Source organism: Schistocerca americana, chromosome 5, assembly GCF_021461395.2.
Source record: "Schistocerca americana isolate TAMUIC-IGC-003095 chromosome 5, iqSchAmer2.1, whole genome shotgun sequence".
Taxonomy (NCBI): domain Eukaryota; kingdom Metazoa; phylum Arthropoda; class Insecta; order Orthoptera; family Acrididae; genus Schistocerca; species Schistocerca americana.
This window is the reverse complement of record NC_060123.1, coordinates 629,054,220-629,072,251: the sequence shown is the minus strand read 5'-3', so window position 1 is coordinate 629,072,251 and position 18,032 is coordinate 629,054,220. Positions and strand designations below refer to the sequence as shown.

General features: G+C 43.8%; 1 protein-coding gene across 1 annotated transcript in view; it reads left to right on the top strand.

Annotated features, from left to right (window-relative positions):
• The window catches only part of LOC124616598 (hemicentin-1), a 1,150,083-nt gene that overhangs the window by 315,467 nt on the left and 816,584 nt on the right, over positions 1–18,032 (top strand). The window lies entirely within an intron of this gene.

Here is an 18,032-nt window from a genome sequence, read left to right as displayed (position 1 = left end):
TCTGCCTTGGTGCCAATGATGGTCGTATGCGTGTTTGGCGCCGTGCAGGTGAGCGCCACAATCAGAACTGCATACGACCGAGGCACACAGGGCCAACACCCGGCATCATGGTGTGGGGAGCGATCTCCTACACTGGCCGTACATCACTGGTGATCGTCGAGGGGACACTGAATAGTCCACGGTACATCCAAACCGTCATCGAACCCATCGTTCTACCATTCCTAGACCGGCAAGGGAACTTGCTGTTCCAACAGGACAATGCACGTCCGCATGTATCTCGTGCCACCCAACGTGCTCTAGAAGGTGTAAGTCAACTACCCTGGCCAGCAAGATCTCCGGATCTGTCCCCCATTGAGCATGTTTGGGACTGGATGAAGCGTCGTCTCACGCGGTCTGCACGTCCAGCACGAACGCTGGTCCAACTGAGGCGCCAGGTGGAAATGGCATGGTAAGCCGTTCCACAGGACTACATCCAGCATCTCTACGATCGTCTCCATGGGAGAATAGCAGCCTGCATTGCTGCGAAAGGTGGATATACACTGTACTAGTGCCGACATTGTGCATGCTCTGTTGCCTGTGTCTATGTGCCTGTGGTTCTGTCAGTGTGATCATGTGATGTATCTGACCCCAGGAATGTGTCAATAAAGTTTCCCCTTCCTGGGACAATGAATTCACGGTGTTCTTATTTCAATTTCCAGGAGTGTATTCCGTGTAATTCCGATAAACAATGTTCCGCCACTGCCGACTTATTGGGCTGCTGCAGTCTGGTGTGACGTTGGTGTTCTCGGCAACGATCTTCGGCAGCACGCACTGTTTGACATATGCACGTCAAGCCACTTTGGCTGGGGATCTGATAGACTCCGGATTTCCATCCGTAGTCCTACGTCGTTCTTGTCACTACGAAGACGTGCCCCTTTTTAGACAGTGGTGGAAGACAGTCTTCACTTGGCGTTGCCGAAGAATTCGTCCAGCCTTTTCGGATAACGCGCCGCAAAATGGAATAAATGCAATCGTCGTATCCTCCTGTTTCCTCTTTTATTTCCGCTGATTATACAGCCAGTGTAGGACGCAGAGCTCTCTGAATTTGTTACCCAGTGTAGCCGTTTTTCCCGAACACCGTACTTGGCTCTCATTGTAGGAGTGAATGCGAGCCGTGTGTGGTAATCATTTGAGCAGGCCATTCCTCTGTGCCGGGTGATAGCACCTGTCCGCATGTAAGGATTGGTCGATGTGCGTCTTCTTTCGGTACACGCTGTGGCCCACGTGCCGGCTGGTTTTCTTTCTACAAGGACATCCAGAAAGGTGGGAACTCCGTCGACTTCAACTTCCATGCTGAAACTGGTGTTTGGAATTGAGATGTATGAGGAAATCATTAAACTTGTCTCTTCCATGTGTCCATATGACGAAGGTGTCGTCGAAAAACCAGAAGAAACAAGCGAACTCCCATTGGGCTGTTTCCAGCCTTCCTCATCGAAATGTTCCATATACTTGTTGGCGACAACTGGTAAAAGTGGATACCCCATTGCTACTCCTTCTGTCTACTCGTAGTAACTACCGCCAAAAGAAAGTTTGTCGACGTCAAAAACATTACTAAAAAGGTTGGTCATCTCTGTGTGTCAGATTTCTGGCTAATAAGCTACAAAGATTTTTGTACAGGCATTCCGATGAAAAGAGAGACGACGTTGAAACTCACAGTGATATATGATACTCTCAGCCTAAAATTAATGCCTCTGTCAGTATCCGGTCCGCAGCTCGTGGTCGTGCGGTAGCGTTCTCGCTTCCCACGCCCGGGTTCCCGGGTTCGATTCCCGGCGGGGTCAGGGATTTTCTCTGCCTCGTGATGGCTGGGTGTTGTGTGATGTCCTTAGGTTAGTTAGGTTTAAGTAGTTCTAAGTTCTAGGGGACTGATGACCATAGATGTTAAGTCCCATAGTGCTCAGAGCCATTTGAACCATTTTTTGTCAGTATCCATGAATTTGCGAATATGATGTGGACATTTTCCGACCTAGGGGCTAAGCATATCCTTCAGGTGTTCAGCGAGTACTCTGAGGTCGCAGTGTTGCTAACAATGAGGCGTAAAGGCTTCTCATCTTTATCATCCTTCGGAAGTGCATAAAGTCTCGGTGGGCCAATTGCTCTGTGTCGTAGCTTATGAACAACTTCGAATGAAAGCCGAATTCTTTGAAAAGCGCCATGGTCTTCCTCTTTTCATCCTTGGTAAAATCAGTATCGCCTTCCGATATGCACTGTATTCTAGTAGTCGCCAAATCTTCTCAGTGTAACCCTGGTGGAACAGGATCACAGTTGCGTTGCCACTGTCGGCTGGTAAGAGCATGATATCAAGTTACCTTCCATTTAGAATGTGGAATGCACTCAACGACTGTGATATGACTTTCAAAATAATGGAGCACAGCAATCAGTCGTCCTTTCGTTTCAGTGTTTATTAAAGCAAACCTAGATTTCATAGTTTCATTACGTGTCCTAGTAGGTCAGTCCCACAGTTCATTAAAGATTACTCAGAGTGGTTTCATCAAGAGTAATCTTGAATGAACTGTGACAGAGCCGGGAACAACAGGGGACTGACCTACTAGGACATGAATTGAAACTATGAAATAGTGCATTGATAATCGCTAGGCACTAGCCGAAATCTAGATTTGCTTCAATAAGAGGAGCGTTTGAAAAGTCCGTGCAAAGTCCGAGAGATGGCACCATCGGCGCGTATCGAGGTCATGTTTAGTTAGTAGCAACTTTGGAAAGAACGCACACCAAATTTCAGCCATATTGGTCTATTTCTTTGTGTTTGGCATTCGTGTGAATCAAGGAAGTTGAGTGATTGTCAGAAAATGGACGAAAAGGAATTTCGTGTGGTGATTAAACATTACTTTATGAAAGGCAAAGCTCCTCAGGAGACTAAATATAAGCCTGATAAACATTACGGTGACTCTGCACCTTCGATTAGAACAGTTTATAAGTGGTTTCAAAATTTTCGGAGGGGCCATATGGGCACAAGTGATGCTGAACGTTCTGGACGCCATGTGGATGTTACGATTCCAGAAATCATTGATAAAATCCATGATATGGTGATGCATGACATAAGAGCTAAGGTGCGTGAGATTGCTAATGCTGTGGGCATCTCGAGTGAACGGGTACATAATATTTTGCATAAATATTTGAACATGTGAAAGCTATCCACAAGATGGGTTCCGCGATTGCTCACGCTTGACCAAAAACGGAATCGTGTGAAGTGTTTCAAGGATGGTTTGCAGCTGTTCAGGAAGAATCCGCAGGACTTTAAGCAACGTTTCGTCACTGTGGATGAAACATGGATACATTACTACACTCCTGAGATCAAACAACAATCTAAACAATCGGTAACCAAGGGAGAATCTGCATCAAAAAAGGCGAGGACCATTCCTTCGGCCGGAAAGGTTATGGCGAGTGTCTTTTGGGATTCGCAAGGGTTAATCCTCATCGACTATCTACAAAAGGGTACAACTATTACTGGTGCATATTATTCATGGTTATTGGACCATTTGAAAAGCGAATTGCTAGAAAAACGCCGGATGTTGGACCGCAAAAACGTCCTTTTCCACCACGGCAATGCACCAGCACACACCTCAGCAGTTGTGGTCGCAAAATTAATGGAAATAGGATTCCAACTCGTTTCACATCCCCCCCCCCCCTATTCTCCAGACTTGGCACCCTCGGGCTACTATTTGTTTTTCAATTTGAAGAAATGGATGGCGGGACAAAGATTTTATGCAAACGAGGAGGTAATTGGAGAAACTAATAGCTATTTTGCAGACTTGGACAATTCCTATTATTCGGAAGGGATCAACAAATTAGAACAGCGTTGGACGAAGTGTATAAGTCTAAAAGGAGACTATGTCGAAAAATAAAAAAGTTTTACCCCGTATACGTAAGTAGTTTTTATTTTTGCACGGACTTTTCAAACGGCTCTGGTAGAGTCTGAAATGAAAGAACGACTGACTGCTGTGCTTCATCGTTTTGAAAGGGCATGATACCTGAAGCTTCTCTTAGTTGTCGCACGGCCGCCCTCCGCCTGCTAGAGATGTTTGATTTGATATGTTTAATTCGCGTGAGAGCGTGAAAGATTCCGCGGCGTGAACATTATTGCGGACAATTGCGTCATTTCTTGCTTTGCATCTTCCCCTAGGGCGATATCTCAGCATTGTAGCTGCCCGTGCCACAAGGTCAGAATGTGCTACAGTAACTCACGTTAATGTTTTAGCCATCAACTTAGCCCGACCTATACTAGATAGAACACATCTGGGACGCTACCGCTCACCAGCTCCACGCCCATAAACCATCTGCCAGTAATTTACGGGAATTGCGTGGCCTGTGCATAGACATTTGGTGCGATATATCCAAGGGAAACCTACAAAGTACTTGTCGAATCCATGTCACGCAGAAGTGCTGCTACACTGTATTGCCAACGTGGGCACCTGGTCATAATGTTTTAACTTCTACATCTACATGATTATTCTGCAATTCACATTTAAGTTCTTGGCAGAGGGTTCATCGAACCACAATCATACTATCTCTCTACCATTCCACTCCCGAACAGCGCGCGGAAAAAACGAACACCTAAACCTTTCTGTTCGAGCTCTGATTTCTCTTATTTTATTTTGATGATCATTCCTACCTATGCAGGTAGGGCTCAACAAAATATTTTCGCATTCGAAAGAGAAAGTTGGTGACTGAAATTTCGTAAATAGATATCGCCGCGACGGAAAACGTCCTTGCTTTAATGACTTGCATCCCAACTCGCTTATCATATCTGCCACATTCTCTCCACTATTACGTGATAATACAAAACGAGCTGCCCTTTTTTGCAGCCTTTCGATGTCCTCCGTCAATCCCACCTGGTGAGGATCCCACACCGCGCAGCAATATTCTAACAGAGGACGAACGAGTGTCGTGTAAGCTGTCTCTTTAGTGGACTTGTTGCATCTTCTAAGTGTCCTGCCAGTGAAACGCAACCTTTGGCTCGCCTTCCCCACAATATTATCTATGTGGTCTTTCCAACTCAAGTTGTTCGTAATTTTAACACCCAGGTACTTAGTTGAATTGACAGCCTTGAGAATTTTAGTATTTATCGAGTAATCGAACTCCAACGGATTTCTTTTGGAACTCATGTGGATCACCTCACACTTTTCGTTATTTAGCGTCAACTGCCACCTGCCACCTGCCACACCATACAGCAATCTTTTCTAAATCGCTTTGCAACTGATAAGTACTGCGACCTTCCTGACAGGAAATCACGAATCCAGTCGCACAACTGAGACGATACCCCATAGGCCCGCAGCTTGATTACAAGTCGCTTGTGAGGCACGGTGTCAAAAGCTTTTCGGAAATCCAGAAATACGGAATCAACTTGAGATCCCCTGTCGATAGCGGCCATTACTTCGTGCGAATAAAGTGATAGCTGCGTTGCACAAGAACGATGTTTTCTAAAACCATGCTGATTACGTATCAATAGATCGTTCCCTTCGAGGTGATTCATAATGTTTGAATACAGTATATGCTCCAAAACTCTACTGCAAACCGACGTCAATGATATAGGTCTGTAGTTCGATGGATTACTCCTACTACCCTTCTTAAACACTGGTGTGACCTGCGCAATTTTCCAATCTGCAGGTACAGATCTATCGGTGAGCGAGCGGTTGTATATGATTGCTAAGTAGGGAGCTACTGTATCAACGTAATCTGAAAGGAACCTAATCGGTATACAATCTGGACCTGAAGACTTGCCCGTATCAAGCGATTTGAGTTGCTTCGCAACCCCTAAGGTATCTACATCTAAGAAACTCATGCTAGCAGCTGTTCGTGTTTCAAATTCTGGAATATTCCATTCGTCTTCCCTGGTGAAGGTGTTTCGGAAAACTGCGTCAGTATAAGTAGTTGTAGATGTGATGAAACAATCGGGCGACGAAATATACCGCTTCCTAACTCTCATTGTCACCATCAGTGCTGGTTGTAGTGACGCTGGCCCACATGTGGCCCGCGAACAGAGAGCAGCGCTGCACCGCAGCGGCCCTTGCTTTTTATGGGAGTGGCCGCCTTATCTGGGGCTCTGCGCCGTTACCAGCAGCACGCCGTTGCTTTTCCTGCGGGCTAACTGGACACCGCGGGGCAGTTGTTGCTTGTTAGGGCCGCACTTCTGCCCTCCTGCTGTACCCCACCTCCACATCCACACGAGCAGCTGCACACAAAATACACTTCCTTTCTCCACAGTACTCTTTCTCTCGAACAAGGTTCCTTTTCACTCTTCTCCACCCTGCGTCGTTCGCTCTGCGAAAACCTTGCACAGAATTCCGAGTAACAAGTTCACAAATAACAACTGAACAGCGCCTATGTCCGTGAATATGAGAAAGAAAGACTGCTGGATCGAGCATCGAATTTTTGTGTAAACGAATACAAGGCGTGTGGTAGTTACCTCACCCTTTCCTTCTCCCCTCAGAGTCGATATCCGCCCGAGGTTAATTAGTAGGTGAAGGCTAATTGATACAGCGACCGACTGCCTTAAGGCTAGTTGAAATGAATAAGAGATGGTTCCCAGGTTAAATAGTATTCACAGAAGAGCTCTAGATCAAAAACATTATTTCGATCCTGTTTGCAGGGTTCAACAGCTATATTGTGACCATGGGTCGATTTCAGAGCTACAAGGTGGGCGGGGTTTCCGGTTATATCGTTATTTTTTCAACGTCAGTTTAACCTGAGTGTTAAAACCGCTCAAAATAATTAAATGGTTCAAATGGCTCCGAGCACTGTGGGACTTAACATCTGGGGTCATCATTCGCCTAGAACTTAGAACTACTTAAACCGAACTAACCTAAGGACCTCACACACATCCATGCCCGAGGCAGGATTCGACCCTCGGACCGTAGCGGTCGCACGGTTCTAGACTGAAGCGCCTGGAACCGCTTATCCACGGCGGTCGGCTCAAAATTATTGGTTTGCGGTTTTTTATTCCTATTGCTTCCTGTAACAAACGTAGAAATTGAAAGGAATTGAAGAATTAAACTCTCTCAGTTTCAAGACACATAGTCAAAATATTAAGTTAAATAGGCAAAAAGAAAACCTTAGTGCGTGACCCGTTAGCTGCTATTTTTGAAAAGTTAAAAATGTCCTGTTGTTCTAATTTTTAAAGACTGTGCCCAAAAATCACGTTCTAATCGGGAATCATACCACTACATCGAGAAAGTTGGAAGAAGAACTGCACGTTTATCGCGAAAAGGGGGAGAGAGTGTCACTGACATGATACAGGAGTTGGGGTACACATCATTAAAACAATGGCGTTTCTTGATGCGGCGAAATATTCTCACGAAATTTCAATCACCGAATGGGAAAATATTTTGTTAATATCAACCTACACAGGGAGAAACGATCATCATAAGAAAATAAGGGAAACCAGAGCTCGTTCGGAAAGATGTAGGTATTCTTTTTTTTCCGGAAAGATGTAGGTATTCTTTTTTTTCCGAGCTGTTCGAGATTCGAATAATGGAGAATTATTGTGAAGGTGGTTTGATGAGCTCTCTGCCAGGCACTTACGTGTAATTTGCAGAGTATCCATGTAAGATGTAGATGTATTTTGGCATTACGAATTGTCTGTGCTAAAGGGTGAAAACCGATTTTCAAATTCAAATGGCTCTGAGCACTATGGGACCTAACATCTGATGTCATCAGTCCCATAGAACTTAGAACTACTTAAACCTAACCAACCTAAAGACATCACACACATCCATGCTGGAGACAGGATTCGAACCTGCGACCGTAGCGGTCGCGAGGTTCCAGACTGAAGCGCCTAGAACCACTCGGACACTTCGGCCGAAAAACCTATTTTGAAGAACAATATTTTTCATGTTAATTTGCCCGTTTTCAGAGGCTGAAAGTAGATAAAGGCATATTAAGTGGATACAGGCAACAGATCAGATACTTTCTTCTATTTTTATTATAAAATATGAATGAATTATTAAGTTTTAAGTTTTCTCCCTACATGATGTCACAAGTTTGTTGTGGGTCCTCCCATTCTTAATCGTTTAAAGTAAATGGGGCATTGTAGTTCATTTCTACTTCCAGACTAGAGATGGTATTCTGTAATACAACTAACGTCTGACGACAACAGCAAGGAACTACGATATATACCAGATGGGGCAAGTTTCGCACAGTGCATGTACACGTGCACGATGCTGCATGGTGCATGACGCCATGCTACATGGTAACAGGTACGCTATATTGTGTCAGGGGCGTTGTACCAAATTTTATGTTATGTGTTTGTTGATCATTTATGTCGACATTGTTATTAAAATAGACTGATCTCTTCTCCCATTTCTATAATAAGGCGTTATTGCGAAGTAATGGAAATTTTTGGAATGAAAATTACTGGTTTTGTAAAAGAAGATTTATCGAAAAACCAAAAATTGTAGCACTGCTGCGGTGGCTAATTGATATTTCGTTTCTTTCACCCGGCTATTAGCAAAATAATAAACAAGCTCCTGTTATAATCGAGGCCAAACGAATACCGAAAAACATGGGAATGGCTTTTAACTGGTAGGTTTTTCCCATCCTCACGGCGTGGCCACGGGCGGCGCTGCTATTGACGGCGGCTGGCCAGCTGGTATTGAGTGGCAGTCACGGGACCCTCGCTGGGCTGGTCGTGGTCGTGACGGCTATTCAGACGGCACCATTAGTGGCCGCAGATTAACGCCTGCCCACAGGTGTCACACGCTAGCCGCCCCGGAGAGACCGCTGCCCGCACAGAACCGCATTCCGTGGCAGGAGCGCCTGACACACACCGCACGCACTTCCAATCACCGGACAGCTTTGCTCTCTGGCGCACACTGACGCCTGCTAATTCGAAACGTCTGATGTTAGTACCGTTCTTCCACGCTGCTTATTCAATATAACAGCCAGAATTTCACCTTCACAAATTATCCGTAATTCACGGATTCCCATCACAAGATTATTGACCCAATTACCTACCGTCCACTAAATTAACCGACTATTTAAATCATTTTATAGTGAAAACAGGGAGGGAAGGATGCAGAAAATTCATTCGAAATTTCTAAAATCGGTGGAGGAAGCTGCAACTAAACCATTTTAAACACACTGAAGCGCGAAAGAAACTGATATAGGCATGCGTATTCAAATACAGTGATATATATCTACATCTGCATGGATACTCTACAAATCACATTTAAGTGCCTGGCGGATGGTTCATCGAACCACCTTCACAATTCTCTATTATTACAATCTCGTATAGCGAACGGAAAGAATGAACACTTATATCTTTCCGAACGAGCTCTTATTTCCCTTATTTTATCGTGGTGATCGTTCCTCCCTTTGTAGGTCGGTGTCTACAAAATATTTTCACATTCGGAGGAGAAAGTTGGTGATTGGGATTTCGTGAGAAGATTCCGCCGCAACGATAAACGCCTTTCTTTTAGCGATTTCCAGCCCAAATCCTGTATCATTTCTGTGACACTCTCTCCCATATTTCGCGATAATACAAAACGTGCTGCCTTTCTTTGAACTTTCTCGATGTACTCCATCAGTCCTATCTCGTAAGGATCCCACACCGCGCAGCAGTATTCTAGAAGAGGACGGACAAACGTAGTGTAGGCAGTCTCCTTAGTAGGTCTGTTACATTTTCTAAGTGTCCTACCAATAAAACGCAGTCTTTGGTTAGCATTACCCGCAACATTTTCTGTGTGTTCCTTCCAATTTAAGTTGTTCGTAATTGTAATACCTAGGTATTTAGTTGAATATACGACTTTTAGATTAGACTGATTTATCGTGCAATCGAAGTTCAACGAGTTCCTTTTCGCACTCATGTGGATAATCTCACACTTTTCGTTATTCAGGGTCAACTGCCACTTTTCGCACCAAATGTCTCTGAGCACTATGGGACTTAACATCTGACGTCATCAGTCCCCTAGAACTTAGAGCTACTTAAACCTAACTAACCTAACGACATCACACACAACCATATCCGAGGCAGGATTCGAACCTGCGACCGTAGCGGTCACGCGGTTCCAGACTTAAGCTCCTAGAACCGCTCGGCCACTCCGGCCGGCATTTTCGCACGATTCAGATATTTTTTCTAAATCGTTTTGCAGTTAGAGGGCCGATGTGGCCGTGCGGTTCTAGGCACTTCAGCCTGGAACAGCGTGACCGCTACGGCCGCAGGTTCGAATCCTGCCTCGGGCACGGATGTGTGTAATGTCCTAAGATTAATTAGGTTTAAGTAGTTCTAAGTTCTAGGGGACTGATGACCACAGATGTTAAGTCCCATAGTGCTCAGATCCATTTGAACCATTTTTTGCAGTTTGTTTTGATCTTCTAATGACTTTATTAGTCGATAAACGACTACGTCATCTGCAAACAACCGAAGACAGCTGCTCAGATTGCTCCCAAATCGTTTATATAGATAAAGAACAGCAAAGAAACCTATAACACTACCTTGCGGTACGCCAGAAATCACTTCTGTTTAACTCGATGACTTTTCCGTCAATTGCTACGAACTGTGACCTCTCTGACAGGAAATCACAAATCCAGTCACATAACCGGGACGATATTCCATAAGCACGCAATTTCAATACAAGCCGTTTGCGTGGTGCAGTGTCAAAAGCCTTCCGGAAATCCAGAAATACGAACTCGATCTGAAATCCCTCCCAATAGCACTCAACACTTCATGCGAATAAAGAGCTAGTTGTGTTTCAGAGGAACGATGTTTTCTAAACAAATGTTGAATGTGTGTCAATAGACCGTTTTCTTCGAGGTAATTCATAATGTTCGAACACAATATATGTTCTAAAATCCTGCTACATATCGGCGTTAACGATATGGGCCTGTAATTTAGTGAATTACTCCTACTATCTTTCCTGAATATTGGTATGACCTGTGCAACTTTCCAGTCTTTGGGTACGGATCTGTCGTCGAGCGAACGGTTTGTATATGATTGTCAAGTATGGAGCTAACGCATCGGCATACTCCGAAAGGAACCTAATTGGTATACAGTCTGGACCAGAAGACTTGCTTTTATTAAACAGGCAGAATACGACACTGTGGTCGGCAACGCATATATAAGACAACAAGTGTCTGACGCAGTTGTTAGATCGGTTACTGCTGCTACAATGGCAGGTTATCAAGATTAAAGTGAGTTTGAACGTGGTACGAGCGATGGGACACAGCATCTCCGAGATAGCGATTGAGTGGGGATTTTCCCATATGACCATTTCACGAGAGTACCGTGAATATCAGGAATCCGGTAAAACATCAAATCTCCGACATAGTTGCGGCCGGAAAAAGATACTGCAAGAATGGGACCAACGACGACTGAAGAGAACAGTTCAACGTGACAGAAGTGCAACCCTTCCGCAAATTGCTGCAGATTTCAGTGCTGGGCCATCAACATGTGTCAGCGTGCGAACCATTGAACGAAAAATCAGAGCCGAAGGCCTACTCGTGTACCCTTGATGACTGCACGGCACCCAGATTTACGCCTCGCCTGTGTCCGCCAGCACCGACATTGGACTGTTGATGACTGGAAACATGTTGCCTGGTCGGACGAGTCTCGCAAATTGTATCGAGCGGATGGATGTGTACGGGTATGGAGAGAAACTCATGAATTCACGGACCCTGCATGTCAGCAGGGTACTGATCAAGCTGGTAATGGCTCTGTAATGGTGTGGGGCGTCTTCAGTTGGAGTGATATGGGAACTCTGATACGTCTAGATACAACTCGGACAGGTGACACGTACGTAACCATTCTGTCTGATGACCTGCGTCCTTTCATGTCCATTGTGGATTCCGACGGACTTGGGCAATTCCAGCGGGAGAATGGGACACCCTACACGCTCAGAATTGCTACAGTTTCTCTCTAGGAACATTCTTCTGAGTTTAAACACTTCCGCTGGCCACCAAATTTCTCAGACATGAACATTATTGAGCATATCTGGGATGCCTTGCAACGTGCTGTTCATAAGAGATCTCCACCCTCTGGTATTCTTACGGATGTATGGACAGCCCTCCAGGAATCATGGTGTCAATTCCGTAGCACTACTTCAGACACCAGTCGAGTGCATGCCACGTCGTGTTGCGGCACTTCTGCGTGCTCGCGGGGGTCTATGCGATTACGCAGGTCTACCAGTTTCTTTGGCTCTTTATTGTATATACGGCTGTCCTGTAAATTTTGCGTCAAAGTTAGAAAGGGTTGTAATAGGAGTCTTGTTCCTACAAACTACAGATAGGAACCCCTGTCAGGAAACGTCATCCAACGACACAGCAAGCGGCAGCAAAACGTGACTTTGAACGCTTATGGACCGTAGGCGGAACTGTTCGCAATATTGTGTGTGTCTCGGGGATGACGACTGACTGTGACAATCGCCATTAGAGAAGATGGAGATAGATTCTGCGTAGACACGCCTTGTCTTCTATTAATGCGGTGTTCTGTGACCTTAGTGTTTAACTGTTTTGGACATGGGTTTCCATTCACAGTTTATTTTTCTCCTGGAAACATCTAAAGTCTCCACCATTTTTAAGTTTGCTGCCTGAGGGGTTGCCTTCTGGCAGGCGCTGGCGCCTATATCGTCGGTGCTCAGCAGCGTCGTTGGTTGACGTTTCTGGACGCGCATTCCTACTCTCAACTTCTTCCTCTACAACCACTCGAAATTAATCGTAACGTTTCTGGGACACCCTGCATGTACATAGTTAAAAAAACGATGTATACAAAATTTTAAGGTGTGTAGAGGAGATAAAAAAACTTTTTTTTTTTTAGTGGCAAAAATGTCACAGGTGCACGTTTCCTAGCTGGGGATCCATGAAGGTTTCAACGCTAGTGCTATTCGGAGAGGGTGTGAAAACTACCGTGTGATGAATATTGTCTTAAAGAGATTGCTGAAAACATCGTTCTTTTACATTAATACACAATATGCGTCTGCGTGCTAATGATTGTGTAACACGCTAAAACCAAACAGATGTCCACGAATGATGGCGGGAACTTCAACCAAACGGGCAACCAGCTCTTCTGGAGAGCTATCGGTGGCTTGTACACCAAACGCTTCATCTGTCCCACCACAAAAACAAATCCACAGGAGATCAGCTAGATTTGTAAAGCAATATTCATCACGCGACCGTTTGGACATGGTCTCTGAGCGTCACTAACATAAAAATCTTGATGGACTCATAGCAGGGTAACGGTGCACCTGTGACTTTTTTATCACATAAAAATATATTTCTTTTTATCCGCTCTAAAGGCTGTAAAATTTTATATACATAGCTTTTTTACATCCCGTATTTAGGATTCAGATTCCCCAAGAGATATGATGCCCGATTCCGACCTATTAGCAAGTCATCGTAATACGATTTGATTATGTTGCGTAGTAGCTCGTCGACTTAAAGGTCCGGCGATGGGCTCGCAGTAATCGAGGCTAAGCGAATGATGGGACTAAATCCAACGTTGGAAGAGTGGATGGATAGAAAACAACCGGACTAGCGCAGTCATATGAGATGTATGGATGGTAACAGGATACCTCAGAAAGTTTTGGGCGGAGGCGGAAAAGGGGTAGACCAAGCAAAGACAGGAACTACAGCTGACACGTGGTACTTGTTCTGAGAAAGAGGCATGGAAATTAGGTTGTGATGGACGACGAGCTATTCGGCGAAACAACCGCTTCAGTATGCAGCCGTTGTACCGTCCTGGTACGTTTGCAAAGTTTAATTAGCCGGTACAATGCTTCATAGTAGAGACTACTTTTCCAGCAAGTCGCATACTGCTCTAAAAGCCAGGCGTTTGGTGCTTAATAAGTGGTTCCTGTGTCATTCATATCGTGGCGCTCTGAAAGATTGCCTTCACTGCCCTATTTCAGCGCCGCATGCAAACACAATATTTCTGTGTCCCATCTTTAACGATGTTCATTTTTCAGATTCCACTCGTGAGTAACAAGTTTCCGTGAGGAAACTGGATAATTCTCTTTACTTCGTTAGTCTCAGTTGCACTGATATAGAATTCAGTTGTAATAGTTACCGGTTCTTCATTCTCGCACCATACACCTAAAAATTACAAGATACATGTCGTATAACAATGTGTACAAACAGTACGTATGTCCATATTACATGTACTCATATGCTTCTAAACATACGTTGCTATTAACCGTAATTATTCACACAAAATGGCGCCAAAAGCCCCAGTACATTACTCAGTGGACAACAAATACCCCCAGTGATATTAGCGTATGCGTCCGTTGCTACTGAATGACAACCAAACTGACAAAATTGTACATATAGTAGCCAACAGGACACCATTTTAGGTGTTGCCGTCACACATACGCACATGCGCAGGTGTCTGCCTATTAGTTTTCTGTGGTGCTTCCTGGCTTTGTATGTTCCATTGGGATGCTACGTTATTTTGTAACAATACTGATATTTTCATTTTGATGCCACGTTATTTTGTAAAACAAAAGTCGTCATTTTATGTAACCTAAATTTGATATTTCTTCACTTTTAAAAATCTTATCAATAAAAATACAGCAAGTAGGTCCAGACCTAAGGCGCCGAGAAGAAAGGGGGGTCGAGAGGCCTCCATCGCCGTTTCAGTTTTCGAGGGAGATAGTCATACGAAAAGAAAAAAAAAGATGTAATTTGAAAATATGGAAGGCAATACGGCAGGCAATTGCGTTGCGTTTGAGTTCTGTGAGATGGCGATTGCTAATGTCGCTGTTCCCAACTTCTCTATAGTTGTGTTTGCATCGGTTTGTGAACGAGTTGACATTGCTTTAATAGTTAGTTTTCATCATTGCACATGTGAGCTATTATTATTTTTTTAAAAAAGATCACGTTAAATACAACGAGGGGCGTGAGAAGATAAGTGGTCCACGAAATGGGAAATAAAAGTACTGACGACATTTTTCAGTGGAAAGGTCATTTTCTGTTTTCATAACATTTAAAAATTATCTATGGAGTTTATAACGTGACTTAACACATTATCTGTATTGCAAACTAGAAGTGGAAAAGTAAACAGGATTAATTGTTATTATATGAGTGGTGAATATGCCGGAAATAAGTCTCGACGAAAGATTACTAGGTGTAGTTTGTTGCTAACATTCTACGTTAATGTTTACGTTCATGATTTAGGACTGATATACATTTACTTCTCTGCTTTTCTGTACATTTACGTCTATAATCTACAAATCACAATGAGATGCATGGCAGAGGGTACGTCCCATTCTACGAGTTAGGGTTTCTTTCTGCTCCATTCACGTATGGAGCGCGGAGAGAACGATGGTTTGAATACCTCTGTGCTTGCAATGAATTATTGTAATATAATCCTCACGATCCGTGTGTGAGCGATACGTAGAGGGTTGTAGTGTATCACTAGAGTAATCATTTAAAGCCTGTTCTTGAAACTTTGTTAATAGACTTCTTCCGCATACTTAACGTCTGTCTTCAAGTGTCTTCCCGTTCATTTCCTTCAGTATCTCTGTGACATTCTTCCACGAATTGAACAAGCCTGTGGTCATTTGTGCTGCGCTTCTCTGTATACGTTCAATATCCCCTGTTAGATCTATCTGGTACGGGTTCCACACACTTGCGCAATATTCTAGGATGGGTCGCACGAGTGATTTGCAGAAATCTCTTTTGTAGATTGATTGTGTTGTGTCTAGACAAGACAGCCTAGACACAATGAGAGGAAGCCGAAAGGCACGCGCTTAAACTCACGCAGGCTGGCGTGAGGTCTGAAACAGGATACGTAATGAATGCTATAAAGGAAAGTACGTAGCTTCTGGAATACTTAACTTTAATCCATAATTGTATAACATCGCTCTTGTTCAGATACAATCCCCATTTCAATATACTTTGTAATGGCGCCTTGCTAGGTCGTAGCAAATGACTATCGTCTCGGCAAATAGCGTATTTGTCAGTGTGGCGTCGCTAGCAAAGTCGGCTGTACAACTGGGGCGAGCGCTAGTATGTCTCTCTAGACCTGCCGTGTGGTGGCGTTCGGTCTACGATCACTGACAGTGGCGACACGCGGGTCCGACGTATACTACTGGACCGCGGCCGATTTAAAGGCTACCACCTACCAAGTGTGGTGGCTGGCGGTGACACCACAGATTGCACTTCCCCAGCATTCTACCGAAGTGTACTACTCGCTCTACCCACGACTGAACCTATGTGACCATTCCGTTTCGTATCCCTACAAAGTGTTACACCCAGGCACTTGTATGAGGTGACCGATTCCAACAGTTACTCATTGATATTATAGTCATAGGATACTGCGTGTTTTCGTTCTGTGAAGTGCAAAATTTACATTTCTGAACATTTAGAGCAAGTAGCTACTTTTTGCACGACCTTGAAATCTTGTCAGTATCTGATTGAATATTTATACAGCTTCTCTCAGACAGTATTTCATTATAGATGACTACATCGTCTGCAAACAAGTCTTATTATACTGTTAATATTGTCCGCAAGGTTATTAATTACAACATGGACAGCAACGGTCCCAACACACATCCGTGGTGTACACCCGAAGTTACTTCTACACGTGTCTGTGAAAAAACCACATGCGTCTCTTTTTATTATTCTGGGGATGAGAAGTGATATTGCTTTTTCCTCCTACGGTCCCCCTTCCCATCCAAAACGCGACACCACCAAAATCAAGCTGCTTCCTCCCCTCGTTCCATTATAGTTTTCCTTCCCACAGAAGAAATATAACTTTTAAATCTGGAGTCCATTGTATGTTACTTTCAAGTAATTTTATGGTTGATTACATTATTTCGTAATTTGGAACCTAACGTTTAAGTCCGGCCTTGACCTTGAGTGACTCACTACTGATGTTTCTTGTTATGCAATTTGATTTAAAATCAGTTACTCTGTAATTTTTATAATACCGTGCAATCAATAAACGGTACCACATTCTGCGCTATTTTCACCGCATAATGTCTTTTACGGTAGTGGAAAGTCAACATTCATGTTACTTTTACGTTATATGCCCTCTAATGTTTCTACGTGCATAAAAGCAAAGCGCACTTAGTTAGTTCGTGCTCACACAATTCCCTTTTCATTGTTATTGCGTATCGCGTTGGACTGCGCTTACGGCATCACCCCAGCGCAGCAGATGTAATAATTTAAATTAGCTGCGGATTATGTCCGATGCGGAAGTTCATCGTCCATATACATATTCCTTTGGCTATTACGTTGCAAAATTGATATTTGATTGGAAATGATCATTTAAATCTCTTTTCTGATTGATAGGCATTTATGTGTTTGCGGACGTCAAGATGATTGATAAAGCGGATGGAAATGAAGCGGATATCTACTGCAAAACAAATGAAAACTGATAACGAGCGTCAAGTTACCCGATAGTCATCTGATGGAAACGGGGACTCACTAGAAGACACAAAAGAATTTATAGCCACCTCTGATCCGTTAACAGTGCTGTCTGCATTTCTTGTCACGCTTTCCACAAAATATTTTTTGCGCTAGCAGCAGTTTACCGTTGTTCCTTCAAAAGAAAAAACTTGCGTGTCAAAGATTTACTTTAACACAAAGCTGTGGTTTGCAGACTCACAGACAGACAAAACTTCTCGTAATGTTGTAAATCAATGAACTGAACGTATCTTTCATTCAATGATGTAAATAAATATTCGATCCGAAGGTTGGTTTGAAGCTGTAGTAGACATGGCTCTATTGAAGTTGGTATGACTGCCATTCGCAGACTTTGAATTGATCTGTCGAGCCAGTTATAAGGAGATTTACAGTTTCATGTAGACTGTGAATCACGATGTAACTCTGCATTTCTCGCCCGTTGTGAAAGAAGTGATGAGCAACGGAAAAAATAGGTCCGACTGACGCCTGAATCTGTAGGCAACGCCGGGAATTAGTTTGATATTGTGCAACACTTTGTCGCCGAACGACACACCGTAACTGACTGAACAGTAAACGAGCATGTGATTGCAATTATTTAATTATAGTGCTTTTATTTTTGTTACCATTCCCACTTCATGTAT